This window comes from Nomascus leucogenys, chromosome 16, assembly GCF_006542625.1.
Source record: "Nomascus leucogenys isolate Asia chromosome 16, Asia_NLE_v1, whole genome shotgun sequence".
Classification (NCBI taxonomy): Eukaryota; Metazoa; Chordata; class Mammalia; order Primates; family Hylobatidae; genus Nomascus; species Nomascus leucogenys.
Genome location: NC_044396.1, coordinates 46,551,717 through 46,566,681, shown reverse-complemented (window position 1 = coordinate 46,566,681; position 14,965 = coordinate 46,551,717). Strand labels below are relative to the sequence as shown.

The following is a 14,965-nucleotide window of genomic DNA, read 5'->3' as shown; positions in this document are numbered from 1 at the left end:
TCTGGGGAAGATGGTGTATTAATAGTATTCTTTAGTTAGACAAAGTATATGGAAGAGGAATTACTTTTTGTCGTTCTAAAGAAAAGGAAAACTGAGCCAGGAAAGTAGTCTTTAAGAAATTGGCCAGGGTGGGGCATGGGGGTGGGTACAAGCCGATGAGCAATGAAATATTCTGGAAAAGAGTGTTAGTCAAGATGAGTCACATATTTTGAAGAAAGTGGATTTGCCTAGAATTTACAGTGATCCAACTACTAATTAAGAAAAAAAAAAACTTTCCAATAGAGAGGACTGGTGACCCCAAAGCGCTCGAGAATTCTAGTGGTCTGATTCCAGTGAAGACCATCTCCCTTGCTGCCTTTCATCAGAGGGCAACACAACACGGGGCTGAGATAACTTGCTGGGTTTAAATACTGTATGTAACTAGCTGAATGTTCTTCAGCAGCTACTCAAATTCTCTTGGTCTCAGTTTCCTCATCTGCAAAAAGAGATGAAATATTATTCATCTCCTAGGATTATTAAGTCAGGATTAAACGAATCTCCACATGGGACCCATTTAGAACAGGGCCTAGTGCTCACATTGATAGATGACGCTTATTCAACCCTTGTACCTTCACCTCGTGGTTTGGTCTCTCACCTTGTTGCCAGCAAAGATATCTAAATCCTCCCCAACTTGTTCAGGTAATTAAGAAGGGAACTCGCCTGTCAGTGTTTGAATACAGAAAAAGAAGCCTTGCATAGAATGCCTGGGATTCAAGAGAGGTGAACTTGGAGCAGCAATTTCAAGATCACAAAGCTACTGAGGTCAGCATGAGGCTGGCTGAGACGATGATGCCCTGGGTAGGGTGAATACACTTGGGAAAGCCAGTATAGATTTCTGAGTGTTATATAACTACAGCTTTTAAAGAAAATTCTGAGAATTCATGGAAGTATATTATTTGTTCTTATATCATTACCAGAAAAAATAACTATTTAATATAAATCTATTTGACTATTGAGGAATAGCAACTGTGGCTTCTAGTAGTAACCCTCTCAGACCAGACCAGTACAAGCCCTCCCCATGGACAAGAGACAAGTCATGGACAGATCTATCAACACTTCTGATTCTGTTTCACATCACAGCAATAGCTAGAAAAATAGTATCTCCCTCCACAAATATTAGCCCTTGAGTGCTTATTCTTTCTCTTAAGAGAGAGGGCATGCTCATTAAAGACCCAGAGGTTATGCTAGAGTAAACCTATCAAATGTGCAGATGACAATGGCAGGGCAGTCAGTTACTTTAAAACACAGATTACCAAAATAAAGGGACAAGGGACAGTAAGTGAGCATAAGACTTTTAAGGCCTGATGTAATACCAAGAAGTCACTTATACTCTCCTTTGCCATTTATCTTCTTTCTTTGCTTTACGAAGTTTTAGCTAAGACATGAATCTAAAGCAATTACAGAAATGAAAACCTATGAAGTACCATTAAAAATCTGTGCCCAGCAAACACTTCTTTATTAATGAATCATTTCCAGTCAGAGATTTATTTCTTTATCACTGTGGTCTGAATGTGTGCCCCCCAATTCGTATGTTGAAACCTCATCCTCAATGTGATAGTATTAAGAGGAAGAATGTCTTCCCTTTTGTGGCTATCACTGAAGTGGTAGTGGCCAAAATGAAGTTTAATCCCTTTGTGACTTTTGATTGAAGCAAGAACCACAAAATGGCATTTCAAGGCACCTTTCCACATTCACAGGAAGATTACGTCTTCCCCTCTTTCCAAAGAGCTGACACAGAAGTACAATGTTTGATCCATGCTCATCTGAAAGGATGATGAAGTTCAGGCTGTGTGAGGACACTATAAATGTCAGCAAACTGGCAAAGCAGTCCAGGTTTACAGGAAGAAATGTGTCATCTACACTGAGCAGGTGCAGTGGGAAAAGGCTAATGGCACAACTGTCCACATGGGCATTCACTCCAGCTGTTACTTCTAGACTAAAAGTGAACACAGACCAAAGAAAGATCCTTGGACAGAAAGTCAAATCTCATCAAACAGGCAAGAGAAAGGGCAAACACAAGGAAGAAACAATTGAAAAGATGCAGACATAAAGTAATCATATGTAGAATTTTCATTATAAACTGGTAAAATGAAAAAACAAGGCAAGATCTTTGGGAGGTGATTAAATCATGAGGGCAGAGCCCCCCCCATGAATGGGAATGGTGCCCTTGTAGGGGCTGAAAAGAGTTCTTCCCTTCCATGACTTGAGGACGCAGTGAAAAGATGTCCATCTGTGAGCCCAGAAGTGCGGGTTCACTAGACACCAAATCTGTTGGCATCCTGGTCTTGGACTTCCCAGCCTCCAGAACTGTGGGAAATAAATGTCTGTAGTTTAAGCTACTGAAGGGTATGGTATTTTGTTACAGCAGCACTTAAGTCCTTAGTCCTTAAGTCCTTAGTCCTTAAGTCCTTAGCCCTTAGTCCTTATGTGGACTGAGACACTTACTATGCAGAAAACTTTAAAAGATCCCTTAAAAACATAAAACCAGATATATTTCCTTTGGGAATCTTAAGAATATATTGTTTAAAAAAGTCGCTCCCAGAGGCTATTAATGAGAACCAGCACTCATCTGGAATAGGACCAGATGGGGCCAAGCTATATTCCAACAAAGTGGGGTGACAAACCCCAGGAGAGCCCAGGGGTGTGGCCCAGTGGACCCTCAGCACCATCTTGCACTGTGGAAAAGTCAAATCATCACCCAGGTGAAGTTCAGCTGCAGGATGAGTGGGGGTTGTTACTAATGTTACAAACATATGCTCAAGGTAAAGATTGCAATGACTCAGACTTCAGAAGTCTTGCTTTATACAAGAGGCTGTACGTGATTTTTCAAACAAATGTGAAGTGGAACATATTTGTAAAAATTATTAGGTAAACTGTTGATGTGAAGATACTAATTTATTTTTATTTTTATTTTTAAGAAACGGAGTCTTACTCTGTCACCCAGGCTGGAGTGCAGTGGCTCAATCTTGGCTCACTGCAACCTCCACCTTTCAAGCGATTCTCCTGCCTCAGCTTCCCAAGTAGATGGAACTAAAAGTGTGCACCATCACGCCCAGCTAATTTTTGTATTTTTTTAGTACAGACGGGGTTTCACTATATGTTGGCCAGGCTAGTCTCAAATCCCGACCTGAGGTGATCTGCCCACCTTGGCCTCCCAAAGTGCTGGGACTACAGGCATGAGCCACCATGCCCAGCCAAAAGTACTAATTTTAAACTTTAATATTGTTATAATTGTAAACTGTACTAAAAACAACCCAAAAAACTTTTGTCTTTTTTTAACCAGTGGCCTTTTGCTTGAAGTGTAACTAACCCAAACTATGAATATATGTGGGTGAATTTATTTCACTTATATCAGTTAAGTAAGGTATGGAAATTACCTAGCCCAATGCCAGGCACAAACTAGGTGTGAAGCGAATGGGTAAGAGAATACAGCATTAATTCTTCGATTACTTCCTATGGTCAGAGAAGGAGGGGTTTGCACACACGTGGGGGACCTAGAAAATAGCAGCTTATGTCTTTTCACTCACTCACTGTTTATGTAAGGATGGAAACTGTTTAAATCAGCATTGCTGATGGAATCTTTTAAAAGTAGTTTTTTTTCTTTTTTTAAATTAAAAAGTAGTTTATATATTTACATGTCTTCATTTATTGATGATTCACGGCTGCTATCTTAACTACTATAATACACATAAACACCTTCTGTAGATGTCTAATGTTTTAGATTTCCAGTGTTTCACATGGAACCAGGCTGCTAGCTATTAATGTCTTGCCATTATTCAAAGTCCAGAAGTTCCCCAACCTCTCAAAATTATTTCTATTTATAATCTACTTCACAATTCCTGCTTTGAATCTACTGAGTTTAAAAAACAGACAACGAAATTTTAAAAATTCACAGGAATATAAGCCAAAAATAAGGTATGAGTGAAAATTTAGGAGTGAAGTGCATACTTTCATACCCATCACATGGAGAGCGATTTTCTGAGCTCAGAATTATTTTTCAAATATACAGGCAGATGAGGGTGGGGGCTGGTACAAAATAAATGTGTGTATTTGGAAGTTTGCTTTATGTTTCGGAAAAAAGATTCACAGGCTTGTACATAAATACAAAACATACAATTATTTTTATAAGGATTAATTCATTCATATTATTCTGAAGTCCAATATTTTTCTTAACATTAAATGTATGAATTACTATAATGAACAAACAATATTCAATCAAGTCAGTTTCACAGATTTAAAAATAATGGTATCTTGAGGAAAGTATAGTTCCAAAATAACATTTAGAAGACTTTATGTTTGGCTTGTAATTTGGAATCTATGCTCCCATAACACCTTTCATAGCTATTTAAAGACAAACTTTTATATTTAAGAAGTAATGACCAATAATATTTCCCCTTCTGTGTCTCTCCTTGAGGTATTTAGCACAGTGTCATATCATTGTTCAAATGACAAATTAAATGCCTGTAATTGTAGATATAAATAATTATAAATATTATAAATGGCTACACCCTGTTGATCGACATTTGAAATAAAAAAGGAAATGTAATAGTTGACCAATAATACGGTTGAAATCAAGTTCTGAAATAATTTTTCTGGAATAAAATGTATCCTTAGCCAAGGGCTCTGATTTATGGTCAATAAAGATGATGATAAAAAGAATGCTAGCAGGTAAAGTATCTTTGAAATACTATTACTTTTACTTAAAACTTAATTAGATTTCCCTATATATCATCAGTGTAATATTTTATTTTTTTCAACTATGATCCTAATACATACCTTCTGAGACATTTTAGTCATTGATTCTCCAAAGAAGAAATTTAAGTTTTAAGCATCTTAGCCAGTTTCTTTCCTTTTCTTCTGTACAATTTAAAATGCAGAATAACATCCTGTATTTATATTTTCCATATAAATACAGATTTCCTTCTCCTTTTTCTAATCATAGCATTTAGTAGTACTTTCTGGTTTGGGGCAAATTACACTAATAACTACAATCCCCTACCCTCCCCAACAAATAAGTATGATAATATAATCATGTGCCTTGGAGGATTTCTTGGATAAGTAATTTTAAACAGTCCAAATATAAAAAATGAATACTAAATCAACAGCATGCTTAATCCCCACTAGCTCCAACTCAGATTACTTCTTTTGGATGGAAGCTTCAGGCCTTTGTGGTGTCCCATATCTTGGCTTTTCAGAGAATTCTGCCCTCATAGTGTTGTTTATAGATAGTGACGGAAGAGAAGAATCATCATAGTAAACATGGAGAGTATGATGTTCCGAATTTTCATTTGTCCCTGTTGCTGAGCCACTCTACAGCTTCTGAATAAGTAAACTGAATAACCCGCAACAAACTGTTTTCTCCCATAATAAATCAGTTGCATAAAAGGGCAGGTTAATGATAGGAAGGCAGCAGGATGTTGTTTAGTCTAAGGGTCGACAATTTTGGGAGGCTGATGGCACTGGCCACCCTACAGCCTTTTGTGTTTCCGATGTCGCTGGGGATGCCTGGTGGCCCTTTGGATCCCCCGTGGGTATCCCAGGCACCTTGGCCTGTCCAGGATTCCTGGCCTCGTTTTCCTGTCTGTCCTTCTTCAGTTGTGTCAGCGGAGCACAGCTTTGGGTAGGAGTATAAGCCACAGGAACACCAACAAGCCTTCCTCCCCAGACTTTCCTCATATACTCCTAGCCAGTAACCAAAAGAAAAAAAGAAAAAAACTTGTGCAGGATCAGTATCATTGGAAACAAAATCATTTTTCTGTGCCACTAATAAAAACAGCTACTGTGCCTTTTCTTGAAGACCAAAAAGTAAGCCCTGGGGTCTTTGTGAGTTCTATTTACATAGGTTCTCGTGATGGCTAGATTTGGATAGCACAAATTTATTCCTGTAAATATTATGTTAAATTTGTAAAATTGGATTTTCATCTTTCTTGAGGCTTCTGTTCTTACTCTGCAGCTAGTTGACAATTGATTCAAACTTCCATTCATTCACTTATTGGTCCTGCAAGATAAACATTTATGTAACAAGGGCTGTGGGCCAAGTATGGGGATGCTTGGGATGGGAGTGGAAGTCACCAACAGATAAGACACATAAGAGTTCCTAGTCTAGTGTGGAAGACAGAAACGAAGTCGGCAGACAATGACACAATGTGCGATGTGCTGTAAGAGGTAAAACAGGAAAAGTGTTTCAATCCAAATTCCACTATTTACTAGCTAAGCCCAGAGCAAGGTAGTTGAGATTCTTCACCGATTAGAGTCTGTAATAAATAGGGTTGAATAGGGTTGTTGGGTGGGTTGAGACTGTGCTTGTCAAATGCCTTGTACATAAAGGGCACCCAACAAACAGGAGGAACCACGGTTGAGAATAAATTACTTCCAGAACCCAGATGAAGGAGGAATGAAGCTCCTGGGAAGTATGGGAAAGAATTCTCAACATTTTCACCATGGTTCACAACATGGAAAAGTGGGAGACAGGACAGGCCCTCTGAGCAGAAGGAACAGTCTGAGCCCAGTCATAACCCATGAATATGGGGAATTCACCGCCCCCGGATGAGACAGGAGGGGCAGGAGCTGGCGCCTGAGGACTGTCATGGAGCAGGCTGTGCTCCTGGAATCATCTGGAGCTTCCAGGCCAGCCTCCAGAGCTGAGGAGACCAGGCCAGGAGGCTGATCTACAACTTAAAGACAGGAGCAGCCTCGATCCAAGCCATCCATTTACCTGAATATGCCGGGAGGCCTCACATGGGATCTGAGCCAAAGGAGAGGTTCTGTGTGTTGTTTAAGGTCAGATCTGAAGTGAAGGCCTGCCAGCAAGTGATACCAGGCTGACTTTTTGTGCTCCTACAACCATTCTGAGGGTGTCACCCACATCAATGCTGGCTGAGGCTCTATGTTCCTCCTTCTTCCTATTCCTGAAATTGCCCTTGTTCATAGATGAAAATAAAAACAACCGGAATTTGTGAATTAGCAAAGGATCTTCAAAATCAACATTTTTGACTTTTTCCTTGACCATCACTGGCAGCTTGTTGCTCAATCATTCCTTATAGTAATCTTCATCCCAGGCTCAGACAAAATGTTTTGGAGTAAGAACTCTTAAGTTTTTCTTTGTAAAGCTGATGAACATGAAGGATAAAATATATTACATGAAAAACTTCATATAAATTCATGTATAAGAAGGGCCCTCTTTCCCTGGAAGAACAAATTCAACTAGTTTCTCTGCTACACAATGGATTGGGACGTTACATTAATAAAAAATTAGAAAGACTAGTGGGTAAAATCAAACTTTCCACTCTCAGATTTACTGTGAGCTATGTTTAAATCAGCTTCATTCCCTGGACATGATGAAACCAATATTTAAAAGCACAAATGTTCCCCAAACAAGGCTTTTCATTACTGTATGTAACCAAGCATGTTGTCAGAATGAGGCCCCTCAGAGCACAGCATAATGATGTGGTATTCACCATGGGCATGCTGGGGGCACCGGGAACACTCTCCAAAACTGTAATCAGGGTTCCTTTCTCTTACACAGACCATAGCACAGGATCTGATGCATTAAAAATAATCCAGAGGCTCTTATTATTATGCATTATACAAACATCTTTCAAAACCAACCAATTTTGAGGTTTTAAATTATAGGTACTTATTACAGGGTTGAATGACACAAGACAGTTTCAATTATTTTAGACTTTTAAAAATCAAAACATTCTGCATGCATACTACAAAATACACAATAAATCCCACAGCTTGTTGACTTAAACGAGCAAACAAGACTATATTTTTCATGCCCAAGAGACTAGAACTGTCACTAAAACTTGCTATGAATAATGCAGTGGCTTGGCTGTTTGTTGATGGAGAATCCCGGTGGGCCTTCTTTTAAAATGAAAAGAACAACAATAACAACAACAAACAACTTTAACGTTACAAAAATATTTCACTAAAAGTACCACAGAAATGTGATTCTGAATATTTAATTTCAGGACTTTTTGAAAATTAAAAGTAGCAAATATTAGGAAGTTGAGTTCTGTAATCACTAAGGCATCTATTACTACATAAATTGCCTTTAACAGGCTAGGAAACTATTGATAATATTGAGAATGTGTTAACTAATTTTTCAGTAATATAAAATCCAGATGGCAACAGTAGTGGTTTGACTACTTTTTTTTACTACTGCCACTTCCTGCTTTGTGAGGTTATGACTGTACAAATAACCATATAACCCAAAACCATGCAATGAGTACTTAATAATCAACGGCAAAAATTATGACTCTTCTGTGGCCTTTAAAATTTTTTGTCAAAGCGTTAAAACTCACTTATCGTCAGTTACAAATGTGAAGGGAAATGAACACTGTAAAACAGTAACTGACAACATAAACACACTGAGGTTTTAGACTCTCAGTCTTTCCGTTTTAAAAATGTGTCAGGAGTATTCTGAATGGTGTGTGACTTCGTCTCATCACACAGCATACAGTATGGCGTGAGCATCTTTTTTATGGTTTGGCTAACTGCCCTTTGTAAGTTTCGGTCAGCTTCCAACATTTTACCCTTTGTGCTTTCTGAGAACTCCTTTAATGTAAAGCTTTTTGGTGACATCACTTCCTCTGGGATATCTTTATCCTTTCTGTCAAAACCCCATTCCTCATTTATGCTGATAAGTCTGCCTTCCCTGGGTTCCCGTCGGCCTATCTAGAGTCTCCTCCCAGATCGCCAGCAGTGTCAACATCCCCACATCAGCTATTTCTTCTACACGTGCTTGATTCTAATTTGACTGCCACTTTTCATTGCCCTGCTGTGTTTCCACCTTTGTTGACTAATTCTATCTTTTAAATCTATTTTTGTAAAATTGCACATGAGTTATCACTGTTGGTGGGGAGGCAACACAAGGACAACCTTTCCTGTCTGTGTGAAAACTGAATAATAAATGTGCACAGAACCATCACCAGCAGACATGGAAAGAAGGGGCATGATTGGTCATTGATCATGATGAGCACCTGCTATTTACAGAGTGATTTGGGGAATGAAGACCTAACTATGAGGTTTGCACTCTATTTAATTACAGTTAATACACTGTGGTAACTAAGATTTGAACTGTGATGTTGGGGAACTGGTTTTATTTAACTAAAATATGGGAATTGAAATTAATGCAGATTGAAACCATGCAAAGTGAAAAGTAGTGATTGGATGGAATTCAAATTCACTAGACACTTTTGTTCTAATTCAATGGACTACAACAGTGTATTTATTTATATTGGGGCAACAGTCAGATTCCCAAGCTTTGCATAAACATTCAAAGTTGAAAAAGGCATCTGAATTCCGGAAAAATAAAAAGTTCTAAAAAATAAATCACCTGTCCTTTTTAAAAAATTCATTCAGGCCGGGTGCAGTGGCTCACGCCTGTAATTCCAGCACTTTGGGAGGCTGAGGCGGGCGGATCACGAGGTCAGGAGATTGAGACCATCCTGGCTAATACGGTGAAACCCCGTCTCTACTAAAAAAATACAAAAAACTAGCCAGGTGTGGTGGTGGGTGCCTGTAGTACCAGCTATTCAGGAGGCTGAAGCAGGAGAATGGCGTGAACCTGGGAGGCGGAGCTTGCAATGAGCCGAGATCGCACCACTGCACTCCAGCCTGGGCGACAGAGCCAGACTCTGTCACACACACACAAAAAAATTCATTCATTCATTCATTCATTTTCAGACAAGGTTTCACTCTGTTGCCCAGGCTAGAGTATAGTGGTGTGATCATGGCTCAGTGCAAACTTGACCTCCAGGGCTCAAGCAATCTTCCCCACCTGGGATTACAGATGTGAGCCACTGTGCCTGACTTCAACTATCCTTTTAAATGCAATAAAAATTGAACCAATAGAACAGCAGAATATGCTAAGTGCTTTATATCTATTTTCTCATTTAATCCACACAATCCTGAGAAGACTGAGGTTTCCATGAGTTAATTAACTTGTTTGCCAAGTTCACCCTGATATTGAGTGGTAGAGCTGTGATGAAACCTGCGTGTATCCAGCTTCAGAGCTTGTTCTCAAACCTTAGGTAACACGGAGCCCAAAGTAATTTTAGGAAAATGGCAAAAGTCTTAGAAATTAACACCTCCCCCTAACACAGGACAATGCTGACCCAAGGCACCTAGTTCCACTTGCTAGGTATGGCCCTCAGGCTGCAAAGCTGAAGGTTACCTATCTGAGGAATATCTCATTTTGTAAAAAAAAAAAAAAAAAAAAAAAGAAGGCAATGGAAAAGAAATCCTCTTTTTTTTTTTTTTTCCTTTAAAGAACTGCTACTACAGGCCAGGTGTGGTGGCTCACACCTGTAATCCCAGCACTTTGGGAGGCCGAGGCAGGTGGATCACAAGGTCAGGAGACCGAGACCATCCTGGCTAACACGGTGAAACCCCATCTCTACTAAAAATACAAAAAACGAGCCAGGCGAGGTGGCGGGCGCCTGTAGTCCCAGCTACTAGGGAGGCTGAGGAAGGAGAATGGCGTGAACCCCAGGGGGCGGAGCCTGCAGTGAACCGAGATCACGCCACTGCACTTCAACCTGGGCGACAGCAAGACTCCGGCGCAAAAAAAAAAAAAAGAACTGCTACTACAGAAATCTACCACCTAATACATGTCAATAATACAATGTGGCTGATGCAAAGTTACTCAGTTAAAATTCAACATTTATTTCCAAGAGAAGGTGGACTTCTGGTTTTCTCCATTAACGAAGTGTTTTTCTATCCTTTAAGAAATCGCTGAGTCATGTCATTGGAGAAACTTTTTGAAATAGTACTTGAAGCAATGTATCTGTATTCTGATTGGTTGTATTCATATATAAAAACACGATTTCAAACATTTAAAGAACAGCATAGAAGGCAATCAGATATGATGACTTTTTGAAAATGTCTATCACATATAAGTTAAGAATAGTAGTAATATTGCGGGGAGTACTTGTTTCAAAACTCGTTAAGTACTGTCTTAATAACGTAGATGGCTGCAAGCATGTTACTACAGGTCAACTTTTTAATATTTACAATTTATTTCATATGTCATAAAAATCTACAATCACTATTTTTTAATCCAGTCCCATTTTACTCCCAGCCTTTCCCTCCACTCCCAGGTACAAAGAGATTGAGCAAGCAAATGGCCCATATATAAAAAGATATATTTAGATTTCATTTTTATTTGTAGTTTCAATAGGTAATTTTCTACTTTGTCTTGGGATCTTGGCTGCTCTCAGGTGCTCTGCAAACCTCTTTATTAGATTTCCTTAAAATTGGCTGCAGATGAGGTTGAAAATGCTTTGTTGCAATTCTTGGAGAAGAACAGGTGGAACTATAGTGTCCCTTTCAACCACAGGATTCCATATTACATTGCCAGGAAACATCTTATCCAATCAATGTGTTCCTTAAGTTGACAGGTAAATCTTTAAGGACTACAGTTGCAGAAAAATCAAAGCACGAAATATGGGTATGCAGAGAAGCAAAAGATAAGGCACTGGATGAAGAGTTAAAATATCTCCTTAGTCTTTTATTCACTCATTTGGCAAATACATAACATACATAACAGGTAAGCCCTGCTCTCAAGGCAATGAGAAGTGAATGAAAGAATGAATGACAGAGTTCCAGCTACTATGGGACTGTGCTCTAGCTGGGCAAGGCACCCAGACAATTAGATTAGAGCATAATCAACAATGTGTCACAATTAGCAGACAGCACTATGTGAACTTCAAAAAAAGACATTAAATGAACAGTGTGGGGCTGTGGGAGGCAGGAGGAGAAGGGGCCTTCTGGAAATGGTTGTTGCCTAAATTAGATTCCGAGGGACATGAAGTTCACTTGAATCCTTATTCATATTCACATACGCTGTATGGAATGCCAGGTTAGAAAACAGGATGCGCTGGAAATGTAAAACTGTTAGGACTAATTATTGTACCTTACAGCTCCTGGAAGGGGTTAAAGTAGTAAAAATGATTGCAATTTATTATCAAGGTTGACTGATATGTCTGGGAAGGGACATGTATGTTTGCTTATAGAAATACATGCCCTTCTCTACATATTGCATTCATTGACCCAAATGCATAAACCTTCCTGTACCCCCTTACAAAGTTCAGCAAATTTTAAACAAAATAGGATAGGAGTTTGTTCTGCCTTGCAAAGCTGTTTAATTCAATTGGCCTTTTTTTTTTTTTCATAACAAGCATTGTACTTTATAATACTGCTCAGGTAAAAGACTGACTTTTCTAAAGCGTAAGTCTAATTGTACTACTCTCTTCTTGAACCTGTTTCATGGCTTTGAAGTTTCTAGCCTGAGTAACTGATCAGTATCCATCTTGGTTTATGGCATGGCTACTGTACCAGGGGAGATACAAGTGAGAAGTTTGTGTGCTGTGTGGAGGTGAAGATGACCAGGCCTCTCAAAAAGAAGGGAAGTGGAGATGCTCCCACTGGAAACTATGAAAAAGGAGAACAGAGGCTGTACTGGGGCACCACGAAGGGAGAATGGAGGCTGAGGGCAGTGGCAGACAAGAAAGCTCCTGCAACTCCAGCTTAGTCGTTGCGTGTGAGATACACTGTTATGGCCTAGGTGGAAATCAATTCATTTACGCAACAAAAGCAATAGACACACTAGTAATTCTTGCCCAAATAAATTCCTTTTCGTAGTCAGGAATCATACCATCTGATCTACGCTAGTTCACTACATTTAAAAATAATTATTAATCTCTTAATTTAGATATAATCTGAACCAAAAGTCAGACGTAAGGAGTAATTTCATTGAAGATCAAATTATGTAAACAATGGCAAATCCTTTAGCATTAAAATCAAATTACGCAATAAGAAAAGGTAAGTTGTAGATGGATAATTTCCCAATATTTTTGCTCTCAAACAGAAATAAATTAAGGTTTGGGGGATACCCTTTGCTGCTGCATGTTAGCTTTTCCAAGTTCTGTCAATCAGAGCTGCTCATTCTGTAACTGAGGCAGGATGACTCACTCTGAATTACACTGAAGCTGTTCCAAAGTTATTTGCAGTCTGGGTCTCTTAACATGCTCGCTCTGCTTTCATGTAAACACATTCTTGAAAAGTGTTGGCGAATAAGTTATCATTGTTGAAAGAAAGGAAAAGTAAGATGTGATGGTCTGGAAAATGACGAACAGTGGCATTCATATGGAAGATTTCCTTTCCCTTCAAATTTTAGATGTAGGGACTGAGCACCTTTTAAATGGCAGAAATACAAGTTGGCAAGTGCTCCAGCTCCAGCTATGGCTTTTTAGTGTCTTGCCTTGGGAATAAATGAAGCATGAGCTCTGAGACTCCAGCTAAGACAGTTATCACTGCCTCATGGCTGTACTTGTAGCTTCAGAGAAATGGGTACCAAGAGGTACAAACAATGGTGAGCCACTGGATGCCATCTGCCATTTGCAATCACGACTGTCTTAATATCTGGTGACTCAATCCACCATGACTAAATTACGGTGCAGCAGAGTACCATCAAGAAATTAATTCTTGAAACATGAAACATATTAGATTTCAGAGGAAGTCAGTTTAGAGTAGAAATCAATACAGCTGTAATTAATAAATACTTTAGTTTATTTTGATTGACGATGCATCATGGTCATGTTTTAAGAGAGAAAACAAAAAGCTATTTTTGGGTTAAAATGGAATTACTATTTGATGAAAAGTTTTAAAAAAATGTTTAGAGAGTTCACCCGCCATCTGGGAATAACAACTGCTGGCATAAGTTTAAAAACAATTAATTAATTCTTTAAATGAAGTTAAGCTAGGATGATTAGAAATAAATGGACCCTGCAAATACATGAACGATCAGACTGCTTTTTGGAGCTTGGCAACACACAAATGGTCAAGACTTCATTTATTAAATGCTCTCACACCAATTGTGTTTGATTTGTACTATATTTTGACCCAAACACAAGATCAAAATTGCAGATTTACAAAATCACTGCTTATTGTAAAATCAGTGAATAGACTTGGAATAAAAAACCGGTTTTTTTTTTTTTTTTTTTTTTTTTGAGATGGAGTCTTACTCTGTCACCCAGGCTGGAGTGCAGTGGCACGACCTCGGCTCACTGCCAGCTCCGCCTCCCAGGTTTACGCCATTCTCCTGCCTCAGCCTCCCTAGTAACTGAGATTTCAGGTGCCCACCACCACACCCAGCTAATTTTGTGTGTGTGTGTGTGTGTGTGTGTGTGTGTGTGTGTTTAGTAGAGACGGGATTTCACTATGTTAGCCAGGATGATCTCGATCTCCTGACCTCGTGATCCACCTGCCTCGGCCTCCCAAAGTGCTGAGATTACAGATGTGAGCCACCGTGCCTGGCCAGAAAACCAGTTTTATTGCAATGGTATGTGTTACGGGTTGAATTGGGTCTTCCAAAATTCATTCGTGTAAGTTCTGACCTCCAATACCTCAGAATGCACTGTACTATAACATTCTCCATTTGGAAATAGAGTCTTCACAGATTTAATGAGTTAACAGGAGGTCATTCTGGAGTAGGCTGGGCCCCTCATCCAATAGGATGGGTGTCCTTATAAAAAGGGGCAATTTGGACACAGACACAGGGATAACACTATGTGAAGATGAAGGCAGAGATGGAGATGACACTCTCATAAGCCAAGGAACACCGAAGATGGCCAGCAAACCAGCAGAAGCTGGGAGAGGTGTGGAACAGATTCTCTCTCAGAGCCCCCAGAAGGAACCAGCCCTGCTGATACCTTTATCTCACATTTCCAGTCTCCAGCACTGTGAGACAAAACATTTCTGTTGTCTCAACCACCCAGTCTGTGGCACTTTGCTAGAGCAGCCTAGAAAACTTATACAATAGGAAACATAGTCAATTGAGAACAAAACCAAAACACACCACCCTTGCTCTCTTTGAAGGAGCCCACCCAGCTTCAGAATGTATCTGATGGGAATAACTCCA

General features: G+C 39.3%; 1 protein-coding gene and 1 pseudogene across 7 annotated transcripts in view; one reads left to right on the top strand and one right to left on the bottom strand.

Moving 5' to 3' along the window:
• FAM110B (family with sequence similarity 110 member B) overlaps nucleotides 1-14,965 on the bottom strand; it is a 156,035-nt gene that overhangs the window by 33,804 nt on the left and 107,266 nt on the right. The window lies entirely within an intron of this gene.
• LOC105739707 lies at nucleotides 1,656-2,089 on the top strand (annotated as a pseudogene).